The 13,612-nt window shown below is 50.3% G+C and overlaps 2 long non-coding RNA genes across 5 annotated transcripts in view; one reads left to right on the top strand and one right to left on the bottom strand.

Moving 5' to 3' along the window:
• The window catches only part of LOC121032773 (uncharacterized), a 9,342-nt gene extending 1,645 nt beyond the window's left edge, over positions 1-7,697 (top strand). For 3 of the 4 annotated variants that reach the window (XR_005791463.1, XR_005791462.1, XR_005791461.1), the window contains exons 2-4: positions 2,146-2,209; positions 2,986-3,106; positions 6,519-7,697. This is a non-coding gene — a long non-coding RNA (uncharacterized LOC121032773). Of the gene's footprint in view, positions 1-6; positions 1,520-2,145; positions 2,210-2,985; positions 3,107-6,518 lie in introns of those variants that run through there. The other variant, XR_005791464.1, reaches the window with a different exon arrangement.
• Positions 7,069-12,635, bottom strand: LOC121032774 (uncharacterized). Its single transcript, XR_005791465.1, has 3 exons — positions 12,582-12,635; positions 12,228-12,362; positions 7,069-7,179 (listed from the first exon to the last, which is right to left on the bottom strand). It is a non-coding gene; the product is annotated as an uncharacterized LOC121032774 (long non-coding RNA).
• Positions 12,636-13,612: the final 977 nt, after the last annotated feature.

Below are 13,612 nucleotides of genomic sequence, written 5' to 3'. Positions count from 1 at the left end.
CTCCTCGCGCGACCCTCTCTCCCTGGCTTTTCCGGCAGGACCGACAATCTTGTGCTTGTGCCCACAAACGCTTTAGAAAATCGACTCTCTTAATCTTTCCAAAGATGTTACCCCAGCTGCAAAGTCGTGGCACTCTGAAAACCTTTTAAGTCAGTATACCAAAGGGCTTTAGTCGGGATTAAAAGCAAAATGCCAAAATTTGGCTTTTAAAACGCCACGTCTAAATGCAACCTAAGCACAATCGTAGATCGATGCAAAACAGGCCCTCGCGAGAGCCCCCCTCCCCTGCGCGCAGCGCTGTTTGCCCTGAGCCCCAGCACCCCCAAATCCTGGGAACTTCTTTTCTGGCGGGCAGCGGCGTGGAAGCTTGAGCTCACAGAAGGGATTTTCAGTCGGCCAAGGATTTAAGTCAGTGCGTGTCCTGGAAAAACCGACTCACTCCCAGCTCGAGGTGGCCCGGAGAGGTGGGCCTGGGACTCACGACTCCTGGGCGCCCTGGCCGGCGACCCGTCCTCTCTCTGCGGCCCTTTTGGAGGCCTCTGCCCCAGCCAGCGCCCAGCACAGCGTAGGTGCTCAGGAACGACGCCGCAGAGAGCCGCTGCGGCGCACTTGGCTTTCTAGAAGCAATAAATGAAAGTCTCTATATTTAAAAAAAAAAAAAAAAAAAAAGATTAATGAAGTCACGATGGAGAGGCAGAGAACACAGCAGAATCCACCGACTCACGACAACGTGTGCAGAAGCAATTTGCCCCCGAAACTCTAAACATGAAATGCTTTAGTACCTCCCTGCTGCCCTGCGGTAGCTAGCGAATAAATATTTCCACATGGAAGAAAATGGCCCTTTGAAATGTAGCCTGTTGTATTCAAGAGAGAAATACAGCAAGGTACCACCAGGCTTCAGTGGCAAGATGCATTATTATTTTTTCCCGGTTTTTGAAAATTGTGTGCCTTTCCATTAGGACTCCCAGATGGTAAACACGGATTCCCTCGTGAATTGAATCCGTGCACCCACCCCCTTTGCTGGTTGGGGGAACTATAGACGAACCTCTGGCCGACAAATTACGCCTTCATTGAATGCTTTGATTATCTGTTAAGTTAGAAACAATCCTATTAAAAGTCGGGCCCCTGCCTCTTATTTAATCTGCGTGTGTAACTCTTCCTCTCCCATTTCTGAGTTTGTTCTCCAAAGATTAAATAAAAACCAACCATTCTTGACCTGTGTCTCCTGTGCTCTGAATTTGAAACCAACCCATGATCGGGTCTAAAGTCAAATCAGTGCTTGGGAGAATGTCTATCACGTGGTATCACAGTTCTTTATTCATACAGACGGCTCAGCTCATTTTTTAAAAATAAAAATATTCTGACTAAGGCTAGGAACGTATGGCTGAATTCTGCCGCTTGCTCAGATTGGAGGGGTTTCCAGGGAGTTTTGAGGCACTGGAAACTTCTCTGCTCTAAGTTTTCCGAAGGACACTGTCAGCAAAATTTCAAATCACTGAAAGGAAAGTGAGTTATGCAGGTACAAACGAGTCATGTTTAATTCAAGTGACATTCATTCACTCATTTGTTCTATAAATATTTATTGAAAGCCTATTTTGTGTAAGAGGCTGCCACCCCCCGAATGGTCAAGGCTGCTTGGGTGAATCAGTCCCGCATGGCTAACTTGCTCCTGGGCCCTGTGTGTTCAGTGTGGATGCCTCCAGTTCACACAAGATGGTGGTGTTACTTGACATGCGAGGGCCCAGAGCTCTGGGGTGCTTTGTTGTTGTTGTTGTTTTTAAATCATACTCTCAACTGCTTGTTTAATCTAAATTTTAACACTAACCTAGAGTGGTCTAAAATGTGTTCTCGGCATTTAACAGATGTGAAACAATAGTATCTTAGTTGCAGGGAAAGAATAAAAAATCTGGGTGTCCCCTTTCGATTCAGAACTTGTGGGTCTGCGGTAATCAACGTCCCTGGCTCATTAATGAAGAAGGTTCTCTCCCCTCCTCCCTCAGTGCCCTCATTCCTATAATGTAAACAGCTACTAAGCGCTAGTATTCCTCTTTGTTCAAACAGACAATGGCCTTTATAACTAAGAAGAAAATTAGTATCAGGTGAAAGCCTCATTTTAGGGTGCTTAAAGCTTTTTCTTTTTTCCAGAAGAACAAAGTACAACAGTAATCTCAAGAAGAATTCACAACGTTTCGAAAGCAACAGGACAAAGGTCTGTCCTTAATGATGCATAGACACACTTGTGATTGAATTTTAAATATTTTCCTTTTCTTCTCTTTAATTTCCTGAGTGAAAAGCTGAAGCCCAGGGGAACAAGGGTGGTCAAAGGTCTGGGGAGTCAGAACCCCCCCCTGTTTTTGGTGGGACCTGCCTGCTTTGTTGCATTGAAGGCAGAGCCTTAGAACCAGAGGGCCGGGTTTCTTCGCCAAATTAGGGGATTACGTTTATAAATGTCACGGTAGTGCTTGGGAATGAAAGATGAACGAACTACAAGATGCCCGGAATCCCTAGATTCCTTTCCAGTGGAAAAGGAATCTCTTCCTGCTCGCTCTCAAGTGTGTAAAGAATCACCAATATTCCATCTGATGTGAAACGTAAATCCCTGTGAGATGCCGGAGACTACAAACACGTTACATTCTTCTATAAAGTGAATTCAAGAATACTCCACTGACGTGCATGTCCGTCGGTAAGTCTGAAAGACAGTATTGCTGTGCTTTATAGTTTTGTTCTTTGTGTTTTTTTTTTTTTAAGTTTTTTTTTTTCAACGTTTTTATTTATTTTTGGGACAGAGAGAGACAGAGCATGAACGGGGGAGGGGCAGAGAGAGAGGGAGACACAGAATCGGAAACAGGCTCCAGGCTCCGAGCCACCAGCCCAGAGCCCGACGCGGGGCTCGAACTCCCGGACCGCGAGATCGTGACCTGGCTGAAGTCAGACGCTTAACCGACTGCGCCACCCAGGCGCCCCTGTTCTTTGTGTCTTTAACAGTTCCCGTCCTGAAAGTCATCCGAACAAGACAGACGAGCTGATCCTTCGCTGCCCGGCGTTTCCAGAATGCGAACAGGGACAGCGTTATACGTAAGCACGTTACATTTCCTTCTGGCTTGTGGTAGGATTCGGTTTACTCATTTTGTATTCTAATACTACCAATCAAAAAAGAGAGACTAAGAAAGAATGGAGATTGTTTTTTTCTTCCTCAAAATAGCGTTCAAGATTTGGAGTTAGTGAAATGAAGCAACTCAGAGAAGCAATTATCCTTCGTGTCTTTAAGGCACAGAGACTGACATGAGGTGAGAGCAACTTCCTTTTTTTGCAATGGACTCTCTTACCTGTCCTGACTGTTAACACGGCAGGACGATCCTTCCACCAGAACCAAGGTGGTGTGATTGGCAGACGCTCAGGGCTGGCTTCACAGGCCGTTGTGGGCTGTTTGGGTCCCCTACCGTGGTGGCCCGTCTCCTTGTAAGTCTAAATGTGTGAGCCTGAAATATTACTCATGGGGCTCTGGCTTCCTGAAATCGCAGGCTGCACAAAGCCTGGGGCATCATTTTGCAGGTAGAACCCATTTTGACCTTTGATTTTGTTGGGGACCGGGAGGCAGACGGATCACACCAGATGGATGGCAGGACCTGGGGAATCTCACCCGGATTTCCCTGCCCGACAGTGGCAGGAGCATTTGGAAGGGGCCCGTGGCTCGTTCCCATTCATCTTGGGGAGCCACGCTGGGCGAGAGTGGCTGCCACAGCAGCAGCCTCAGAGGCTTGGGAATGGGGATGAAAGAGAAAAAAAAAAAAATGAGGGAAGTTAGTTGGGAGAAAAAGAGAAATTTCCTTTCAAGCTCAGTTTGGGTCTCTGTCTTGGATAGTTCTAATGCCTTCCAAAGCTTTCTCCCAGTGGCCACAGCGCCTTGGTTCAGGAACAGGGCTCTGCCTCTTACTCGGCTGCATAGGGTGAGTGGGGCCCTGCTGAGGGGACAGTGTGGTGCTCTCTGGACAGGTAGGTGCTCTCGGGGTTACCTTTCTTCTGAGGCATGGATTGCCACGTGTGCTCCCTGGAAACTCGTTAGAAATGCAAATTCTCACTTACTGGACTGACTGAAGTGGAGATTCTCCCCCAGGCAAGCTCTGCTTTCACAATCCCACCGGTGACCCTGGTGCAAGCTCCCTGTAGAAATGGCTGAGTCCCGTCCTTCGAGATGGTGATGAAATTGGCCTAGGTATAGCCTGGGCACTGGGGTTCGGAAGGCTCCCCAGGTGACTCTCCTGTGCAGCCCACATGTACAAACACTCCTCCAGAGCCCTACTTTCTTCAGGGATGAAAGGCGACTCCATGCCCCCTCCCCACCGGGGCTCCTGAGCACTTGCAATGTGGCCAGTGTGGCGAGTGCACTGAGGAGCAGAGTGTTACATTTAATTTCGATTCGTTTAAATCTAAATGGCTCATCTGGCCGGTGGCAACCGTATTAGATAGAAAGTCCTAGACCTGCAGTGAAATGTCATACCTTCCCTGTAACGGATTCGAACATGCAAAGGCCTCACTAGGTTACATATTTAAGGAGATGGGAAAAAAGATTGTCAAGAGTCCTAGGATTATGTTTTTTAATCTATATTTGGTGAGAAGTAGGTAAAAACTGTGTGGAGGGGCACCTGGGTGGCTCAGTCAGTTAAGCATACGACTTCGGCTCAGGCCTCGCAGTTTGTGGGTTCAAGCCCCGCATCGGGCTCTGTGCTGACAGCTCGGAGCCTGGACCTGCCTTGGATTCTGTGTCTCCCCCTCTCTCTGCCCCTCCCCCACTCACGTTCTGTCTCTCTCTGTCTCTCTCTCTCAAATATAATAAACGTTAAAAAAAAATGAAAAACTGTGTGGGGCCATAGACCTCCCTGCTGGCTCCTCCCGTCAGACCCCAATTCCTGGCGGCAGCTTCTATGGCTTCTGAGAACGCACAAGAATCCTAAGGGATGGTCTCTGAGAATCAGGTTCCCGGGTTCAACCCCAGAGGCTCATACCAGTGGAACTGGCTTGGGGCCCTGGAAACTGCATTTTTGGGAAACAAGACCGTTGGATCTGGTGCCAGATGCTTGGGGAACACTGAGAGCAGGTGGAGGGGTCCGACCTCGTCCTTTACAAAGAAATGGAGGTCGTTGAGAGTCCACCTGTCCGTCCCCCAGAGCTGGAATTACCACTCCTGAGCGTGGTAAACCTTGACCTGGGAAATCTCGACGGCTCTTTCGTGAATCCCACAGACTTTGGAGGTCCAGTATTTGTCAGGTCGTGCTGGGGGCAGGGGGAGCGGGGGGAGAAGGTGGGGAACGGGATTCAGCACCGTGCTGTAACCCCTGCTGTGCGGACACTTCCTGGTGCTGTGTGGTTAGCGTGGCTGTTGCTGGAGGTGCCCTAGTCGGGGAGGGTGGTGGCCGCCCTAACCAGAGCCCCATTTACCCTCCTTGCCCCCCGCCGCCGGCCCCCCCCCCCCCCCCCGCACACGAGGGGTCTGTGCTTCTTAGCGGCCGCAGCTGTGGACTCTTTGTGGGCTCTGCTTGCGCTTCCCAGGTTGTAGAAAGCCTTTGCCCAACACGTGTGGCCCCACCACTGACTGCTGCTTCTCTTAACGGCAGAAGTTGCCGTTTAGTGGGGGCTTCCTGTGTGTTGGGGAGCCCACAAGACGGCACAGTTTGTTGGCCGAGATTAAACGCTCTTGGGAGTACATGGGGACGATGTCGACATTCCGTCGGGGCGACAGGGACCGTGTGGGGCGCGCTGTCACACCGCGGCGGGGGCATGAGGACGGTGAGGTCACACAGCTGGTGAGGGGCCAAGGCCCCCGGTCAGGTCTGTGTGACTGTGTTCTGGTTGGAATAGCGCCCCCCCCCCCGCCCCCAATTCACGTTCACCCAGAACCTCAGAATGGGATCTTACTCGAATAGGGCTTTTGAGGATGTAATTAGTCAAAATAAGGTCTGAATGGATTGGGGGAGGGGCCTACACCCAATGGCCAGGGTTCTCACACGAAGAGAAGTCATCCAGAGACCCCGGGTGAGGGCAGGTGGCGGTGGGAGTGGAGGCGGAGATGCCTCCGGCTGCCAGGGAACAGCAGGGGCCTCCAGAGCCCCCAGAAGGCTGGACGGACGGAGAACAGACTCTTCTTCAGGGGCTCCGAAGAAGTGAGTGCCGTCAACACCCTGCTTCTGGGGTTCTGGCCCCAGAGCCGCCAGAGAGCGAATCTCTGGCACTTCGCTTCAGCGGCCGTGGGAAACCGACGCAAACCCGAAGGGCCGATCTCCAGTCCTTAGTGCTACCTAGTACAGTAGATGCACAGGAGGGTGGGTTGGGGGGGGGGGGCGGTAACCCGAATTTAAGCCCCAACCCCGGCATTTACTCTTTGTGTGAGCGTTAGCAAATGATTCGCTCTTGGAGACTCACTTCGCCCATTTGAACACGGGGGTGACGAAAATTTCGCCTGCCTCATAGGCCGTTGGGTCTTTGCTTCAATACCATGTTTATTTTACGTGGGGCTTTTCCAGGTGCTGGGAATATGGAAGGAAGAGACGCAGTCCCTTCCCTTAAGGAAACTCAAGAAGTCAAACACTCCATCCGGCTCCTAGATAAATGCCTGAGGGAACTGAACGCACGTCCCGGCAAAGGCTGGTGGCCTTCTTCACGGCAGCCCCAGTCGGAAGCGCCCAAATGTCCACCGCCTGTAGACGACGTGACTAAAATGTGGTATATCCACACACTGGAACATTACCCGCCCATTGAAGGAATCAGGTCCCCATCTGTCCCCAAAGAACAGTAAGTACAGCGTCTGTCACCGAAGGACAAGGCTCCAAGGCCCGGGCAGAATTTCCTCTCTCCCCCGCCTTCCTCAGGCTCACCCGCGTCATTGAAGATAACTGTCCTCACCCCAGCCAGCAGGGGCTACCTTCACCTCCTTGGGGCCTCTCCCCAGGAGCACCTGTCCGGGCTTGAGTAACTGGGGACTATAGCCTGGCCCGTGGTGCATCCGAAAGCCATCCAGAGCCCCTCGTGTTTTCTTCTTTTATTGTAGTTGTGCTTCCCACTCCTGAAACTCTGATGGATGCTCGCGGATGCTCCCGGTTGGGGCATTTAGTATGGAGCCAAGTCGGTGGTTCCTCTGATTTGGAGACAGACGTTCCGGCTGGCTGTTTCCCATTTCTTGTGAGACTGAAACAAACAGGAGAATGAAAGAAATCGTTATTGGCACTTGACAAGAGACAGGAGGTCGTGAGGACAGAAGAGACGTGGAGGGGATCTAGGGGAGGCAGCCTGAGAGGCGTCCCATTACGCCAACCAGTCTGTGGGTGAAATTTGCTCACGGGCTAACATGCCCCTTGCGGTGGTTAATTTTGCGTGTCAACTTGACTGGGCCGTGGAGCCCAGACATGTCAGCAGCCATTATTCTGGATGTTTCCGAGAGGGTGTTTTGGGATGAGGTTAATCCTTAAATCCATGGGCTTTGAGATTACTTTCATAGTGTGGGTAGGTGGGCCTCATCCAATCAGTTGATGGACACCTGACTGTCTCCAAAGAAGGAATTTTGCAGCAGAACAGCTTTTGGACTTGAGCCAAAACATCAGCTGTCCCCTGGGACTCCACCCTGGTGGTCCACTCTAGATTGTGGACTTGCCAGCCTCCGCAATTACGGGAGCCAATTCCTTAAAATAAATCTCTTTCTATATATACACACACGTCTTATCAGGTCTGTTTCCGTGGAGAGTGCTGACTAATACAGTCCTCTACGGATCAGACCGACAGCCATCGGATCCCTCAAGAGCAAATATCTGGGAAGCCCTCATGTATGAGGACCTCACGCCATTTGAGACGCTGGCCGAAGGCCAAACGGGACGGTAGGAAGACGCGACGAGCATCTGCTCTGGCCTCATGACAGCAGCGGAAGTTGTGAGCATCTCCTTCCTTGAAGTCATATGGATATTTGGGAGCTAATTCCCATTTTCATCCTGCTCTCCTCTCCGTCCGTCTGCCGTGCACTTTGCTAGGAGCTGCTCCCGGTGTGGTTCGCAGGCGTGGGCACAGTGGGGACGCACATGAGCGGCAGCTGAGTGTGGATGGAGCAGCACCCCGGTGCCCAGGCTTTGGGCTGCCAGCTGTCGGGGAGGAGTGAGTGCACCGTTTGTTTGAAATAAGGAGAGCGACACTGTGTTAGAGCTGTTGTTACTCTGGGAAGCGAGAGTCGGGGACAAAGAGGAAGAGAGAGATAGAGTGTGTGTGTGTGTGTGTGTGTGTGTGTGTGTGAGAATCTAGCAGTGCATTCAACAGGCATTTGTTGTTCCCTAGTGTCTTGGCAGAATCCCCGAGGTGGGCTGTGTGAGCGGGAGTCAGTGAAGGGCAGTGAGATGCAGTGACCCGCCCCCGCTCTGCCCCTTGTGGTCTGAACTTGGGCATCAGACCTGCGAGGCACCTACTGGAGGCTCCCCGCGGATCTGCCGCTCACCGGCAGGAAGTGACACCGTGAGCCCGCTCCGCTCACCGTATTGTTGTCCAGTGCTAGAATCTCGGCCAGACCCTGCAGGCAAAGAGACGGCCGTGCCGCTTCCTGCTCTTTGAACTTCCAGAATTCCGGAGTTCCTGGCAGCCTTCTGTGACCCTCCCCCCACTCAGAGCCATGCCGGTGACTTTCTTGTGCCGAGGTCAGCCAGGGGTGGTGGCTCCGGTTGCAGCCAGAACACTGATGGGCACCGTGGCTTTGCTCTGACGGCTGTGGGCGTCCCAAGGCGGGAAGCCCTGATGCTCCAGAGCAAGGTGGTTTGACCACGAGAGAAGGCTGCCTGGAGGAGGTGTGCCTACTTCCTGGAAACCATCTGGCCATTCTGCTTCCTAAGACCGACCGAAAGTGGTGGCTCATTTTACTGGGAAGCCAAGAGGGCAGTTAAGACGTTTCCTGTTTCTGAAGATTTAAGGGCAATTTAGGGTTGCCCTCGCCGCCTGCCATCTTGCTTTCGTCCTGTACAAAGAGCCCCTGCTACCTATTCCAAACCTTCTGTCCTGGACAGTCAAAGGCTAGAAGGTGTTAATAGAAGGATGTTCACGTGACAGACTGCCCTTCCCCCAACAATACTGGAAGAATTACAAGAGGGTGGTGGTAAACGGAGCGCCTTTGGAGGAAACACACAAACAAGCATCTGCCATCGCATATTGTGCTAGAATCAGGTCAGATCCCATTTTGCACACAAATCTATTTGTTACTGGATCTACTTAGGAATCCTACCTGCTCACCAGGGTATAACAACATACTGTCCCACAAACGGAGGTTGTGACGTAGTAAGTGGCTTAGATTGTAGATTTTAGCTTTAGAACGAAAGCATCTCTTGCCTCCCAAATCTGTGTTAGATCTCCAGACTCAAGCCTGTGTATCCTCTCGACAGGAGCCAGAACGCATCGGAGGGACCAGGAAGACGTGGGGAGGTGCGGGCTGGCACCTCTGGGAGTTGGGCTTAGGCGAGGCTCTAGGGCACTATTTGTGACTTTAAATAGCTCTCTCTGCGAGTTGAAGAGGGTTGGGCGCGGTAGGCTAGTCTCCAATATGATCTTGTTGTGTTCCGGGAAAAGTATACTAAGGAAGAAAGTGGAAATAGACCATATACTTTATTTTGTATGGTTTGTGCCAACGCATTCTGTTGTGAATTTTAATTGCATTTTTATATCTTTAACATTTTTAAAATTTATTTTTGAGAGATAGAGTGAGAATTGAGCACGAGTGGGGGAGGGGCAGAGAGAGAGGGAGACACAGAATCCGAAACAGGCTCCAGGCTCTGAGTTGTCAGCACGGAGCCCGACGCGGGGCTGGAACCCAGGAATGGTGAGATCATGACCTGAGCCGAAGTCGGATGCTCCACCGACTGAGCCACCCAGGTGCCCCTCTGCTGTGAATTTTAAAAAACTATTATCATCATCCTGGTTCACAGTTGCTTTAGTTCGGATGGAAACTCACATATTTGATGATTCAGCCACTGGTCTTGCTTCTACTCATTGTTATTGATCCTAATCATTAGGGTTTGAAATAATTTATGATCCTATTACACAAAAACAGTAGAGAGCATACCCTCTGACCACAGCAAGTTATTTTCTGTGAAGATGGAAGCTAACCCGCCTGTTTGGCAGGAGCAAGGCCTGGACCAGCCTTCCTGGATGATGGGAAAAACCAAGGATCTCGGGTAGATGGAAAAAACCAAGCTGATGGCCAAAATTATGGCTCATAAACACAAACGAAGAGATTTAAAAGAGCACATGAGATACAGGAATAATACTACAGATGCTCTCAGACCAGCTGCCCCCTGAAGCAGGAGAATTGGACCAGTACTGCTGAGGCTTTTATACGTTCTTCCCAGAGGTCACCCCTCCTCCTGGAGGTCACCGCAACCTAATTTTGTGTTCATCATTCACTTGACGTCCTTTATAATTTTCCCACATAGCGGTGTATCCTTAAACCATATATTGCTTCCTCTTGCACACTTCTGAAGTCTCCATAAGTGGTACAGTGCTGTGGGCAACCTACTTTTAAGTTCAAGTTTGCTTGTGGTGTCCCCACGTATGCTGGCATTTGTAGCTCTAAGTCCTTCATTTTCACTGTGATAGAGAATTCCGCTGCATGAAGACACCGTGGTTTATTTCCCCCAGAGGAGGAGATCATTTTTCTCTTTTCAAGTTGCTCACGCTATCCCACTGTTTTAATGTTATTTATGAATGCACAGCGATGATTACGCATTGATTACACAGTGATGTAAGCCTGCTCTGAATAGAGGCTCCAATACATAAAAGATTGGACTGTGACTTGGTTAGTTTCCTACACCGTTTCTTTGGGAACCAAAGAGTTGAGAAGCACAACCGTTGCAGGTCTCCTCCTCCAGCCTCACCGCTTGTCCCTTTAAAAACAGTAACCTTGGGGCGCCTGGGTGGCGCAGTCGGTTAAGCGTCCGACTTCAGCCAGGTCACGATCTCGCGGTCCGGGAGTTCGAGCCCCGCGTCAGGCTCTGGGCTGATGGCTCAGAGCCTGGAGCCTGTTTCCGATTCTGTGTCTCCCTCTCTCTCTGCCCCTCGCCCGTTCACGCTCTGTCTCTCTCTGTCCCAAAAATAAATAAACGTTGAAAAAAAAAAATTAAAAAAAAAAAAAAACAGTAACCTTGTTCTTCAAATATCATCTCCTCCCCGTGTGACGCCAACTAGGTGTCAAAGCCTCAGTGACACCAAATGACATCCTTTGACCTCAAAACGTCAGTTGATGTCAAATGTAATGTAACTGAAAGCCGAGTTTCTTTATTCGAATGATAATGTCATTTATGGTGTCTTGTCTTTCACCTTCCCTGATTGTCGTTATTAAAAGCACACCGTGTTTCTCCTGCTCGTTTGTGAAATGGCAGAGCCCTTACTAACGTGGGTCTGTTAGGAAGAGCCCACGAGGATGGTTTCAAAGCACTTTGTGATGAACAGTACGTTCTAGAAATGGGAATTGAAAATAATCAAGACATTCATGGATCCAAACAGGCCACAGGAGCACCATAGCAACAAATGAACAATAATTGTGGCATTACAGGCTCTTTCCTCGGCTACATGCTCGTGCGATCAATGCTCACGCCGCAGGAGGAGCCCAGGTCAGATCTGGATGCCACCACCCGTGAGGATGCTGTGACGAGCCATGCGAGGTGGGTGATGGGCTGCTGGGTCCAGGAGGAAACATACGTGTGTGCTCCTCCTCCGGGCTTCCTGCCCGCTCATTCCTGGCCATCTCCCGGGCACAGAGATGATGTACTTCTGGGCACCCCATGCCCTGAGCCGATTAATCAAGTCGCCCAAGAAGATGTTGCTCTGAAGAAACTACCTGTTGCCCCAAAGATCTCATCTGGATGGACATACAGCTACAGCCAGGGCAACAGACAAGGCTGTGAGTATAGTAGTGATGCAGTCCATGTCTTTCCAAGGCCAAAGTCAGGAACGCAGAGGAGGGCCTTGGCTCCCTTGGCCTGTAAAATCTAGCAGAAGAAGTGACATTTCCCAAGTTGTTTTTGGAAGCGGACACAAAGGTAGATGTGGCCCCAGCCCTGTTTCCTTATGGCGCACGGGCTAGAAAGGCTTCACAGGCTCTGCTGGATTTGACCATGATTGGAAACATAACCCTCAAGAGTCATCTCAGGAACACCAGGAAGACATCAGTGTAAGAAGGAAAGACTTCAGTTTCTAGGGAAGTCCCTTGGCCTTACCCGTTTTGACGATGTGGCGGCTGGCTTGAGACGCCCAGGTTAGGGGACGTCTTCTCCAATGGTAGGGAGACCGCAAAGGGGCAGGTGCTGAGGACAGCAGACTCTTCCCTGGGGATCCACCAGTGGGGTGTCCTTCTGGAAAGAGAGACAGAGTGAATGCAAGAGCAATGGTGGGGGTTGGGGGAACTGGTGGCTCCAGTTCCCTGAGGAGCTGGTGGCTGACTTGGTGACACTTCTGTAGGTGAAACCTCTCCTGTCTCCTGAGTCAGCCAGAATACCTGGTTTCATCAAGGTCTAGATATTTTAGAAGTAATTCCTAGGCACTGAGTGATTTTAGAGCTTTTTTCCCTTTACCATCTTTGAAGGGTAAACTGGATGCTCAGGCTTCTCAAACTCAGTTTGTTTCCATGGTTACAAAACACCGTGCTCTCGCTGACCCACAATGCATCGGGAGGGGCACGCTGGCTGCCTGGTAATGGCTATATCGTTTTCCAAATTTGCAGACCTCCTTCACACTATCCAAATATTAGTAAGGTGGGTGCCCTCCTTAAATCAAATTTGCAGGGAGCAAGGAAGAGGATATTTGTGCTATAAATTACAATCCAGAAGCATTATCCCCCAATAAATGGAAATATTGAGGGAAAAGGTTGGGCAGCAAGAGAGTGTCACCAATTGCCATGGTGCCCTGGGGGGATTTCCTCTTGCCCAGGCTAAGTCCATCAGCCCGACTCTGTACTCGAGACGGAAGCCTTTCGGGGAGGCCTGATGCTCCCAACGGCAAGGGCCAGGCACCGCGTCTGAAAGATGTGGACACAAATCTTTTCCTTGCGAGCCACGGATAATTTACTCTCTCCTAACTGCAGCTGTCTTATCTGTGAAAGAAGTAACTCTCACAGGTTTGCTGAGAGGATTAAATGGGATTAGGAGACGATTTAGTACAGTCCGTATTAGGCACTCAATAAATGGTAACTGCTATTCTCGGCACTATTATTTGGAAAAGTCGTCATTTCTGTGATACAAATGGTGCAAAGCGTGTTGGTGTACAGGACGGGTTTGGTGGGGATTTAGAATTGATGCTGGTGGTGGTGATGATGATAAAATTAGTGAGGTATTAAACACAGAGGGCCTTTTTTGTGATTTTGGTTGCATTTGCTCCACTTGGTGAAAGAGGCAGCATAGCCCAATGGTTACCAGGGGTGGTCCTGGAGCCAGAATTTTTGGGTTCAAATAGTCGCACTGCTTCATAATGGACGTGTGTTCTTGGGTGCCTTACTCAACCTTTCCCGGTCTGGATTTCCTTCTCGGTCAAGTGGAAATAAGATACACACCTCAATGGGCTGTAAGAGCATTGGACGCACAAAGATTTGTCAGGGGCTTAGATGAGT

This window comes from Herpailurus yagouaroundi, unplaced genomic scaffold (assembly GCF_014898765.1).
Source record: "Herpailurus yagouaroundi ecotype Mexico unplaced genomic scaffold, PumYag 142, whole genome shotgun sequence".
NCBI classification, from domain to species: domain Eukaryota; kingdom Metazoa; phylum Chordata; class Mammalia; order Carnivora; family Felidae; genus Herpailurus; species Herpailurus yagouaroundi.
This window is presented reverse-complemented; position numbering and strand designations above follow the sequence as displayed.